General features: G+C 39.5%; 1 protein-coding gene across 1 annotated transcript in view; it reads right to left on the reverse strand.

Moving 5' to 3' along the window:
* Positions 1 to 1,137: 1,137 nt before the first annotated feature.
* LOC105890056 (25-hydroxycholesterol 7-alpha-hydroxylase) overlaps positions 1,138 to 1,347 on the reverse strand; it is a 4,495-nt gene continuing 4,285 nt past the window's right edge. Inside the window, exon 4 of the mRNA XM_031579401.2 lies at positions 1,138 to 1,347. This exon is cut by the window's right edge and continues 980 nt beyond it. The gene's annotated coding sequence lies outside the window, so the exon portion shown is untranslated.

Here is a 1,347-nt window from a genome sequence, read left to right on the forward strand (position 1 = left end):
GGACAGAACCAGGCACGCTAGCTTGACATAGCTAACCTACCAGCTTTATCTTACCAATACGTTAAATATATAATTAATCATGTTTTTTGATGCTATTGCTGTATGTCAACATGAATTTTGCTAGATAACATTATAATATCATGTCAGTAAACGAATTAAATACATATATCAATATTCAAAAGTCAGGGACATTAACTTAGCATAGCAATCACTCTGCTTACCTCGATATGCTACTTTAAATTTGAGGGCGAATTATTGAAGGCTAGCAACTCCTTTTTTTGAGGGAGACAGGAAACGCATTGAAACCTCCAGGAGTCATTCTTGGGGCTTTTGAACTCGAACATATCTTTTAAATAGGGCCAAGGGTGGCTCATATCAGAGGGCTCAGTTCAGGCCGACTCTGGATCCATGTTGAATAGGCAGTAGTCAGGCTGTCTGTTCAACTATAAGAGGCAAAGCTACCGCTAGTGCTGCTGCCAAACGCGCACTCTGATATCATTGGAGTTGATAGAGCCACCTGATTGGTTTAAACTTCCAAAACAGCAACGCAATCCATAGTTTTGTGTAGGCAACATTTTGGCGAAACTGTGTTCATAAAATGTAACGAGTAACAACACATATTGTAGAAATGTCGCGGAGTAAAAGTATAGATAATAGCTAAAAAATGTAATGGAGTAAAAGAAAAAAGTATGCATTATTATTTGTACTTAAATAAAGTACAGATACGTAAAAATGTACTTAAGTACAGTAACGAAGTAACAATACTTCATTACATTTCACCACTGGACAGGGATGACACGTGTGTGTGTGTGTGTGTTTGAGACAGGGATAACACCTGTGTGTGTGTGTGTGTGTGTGTGTGTGTGTGTGTGTGTTTGAGACAGGGATGACACCTGTGTGTGTGTCTGTGTGTGTGTGTGTGTGTTTGAGACAGGGATGACACCTGTGTGTGTGTGTGTGTGTGTGTGTTTGAGATAGGGATGACACCAATAAAGTCACATTCTTTCATAAATAAGGTTGGCAGGGATGTTTATAATGGACAACTAGTGACAAACATCAAGCAAGTGTAGCCGGCGTGGTCTGTACTTCGCCGACTACTGCGTTGTGTTCAGGTGCAATTATTACAGGACGCTGAAGTTCTTTTAGCCACTTTACTTTCTCCTTCAGTATGCAGAATGTAGCTCTCGTTGCCAAGCAAAACACATACAAACATAAGAAAAGAAGGACAACTGAAACATATGGCCTTCATTACAGAAAGACAGAAAAACGAAACCTAGCATACAGTTAAACAACACACGAGGTTAGCTATATCAGCAAATATATCCCTAACTCTCAAAACAGCAAAAC

Source organism: Clupea harengus, chromosome 13 (assembly GCF_900700415.2).
Source record: "Clupea harengus chromosome 13, Ch_v2.0.2, whole genome shotgun sequence".
Taxonomy (NCBI): Eukaryota; Metazoa; Chordata; class Actinopteri; order Clupeiformes; family Clupeidae; genus Clupea; species Clupea harengus.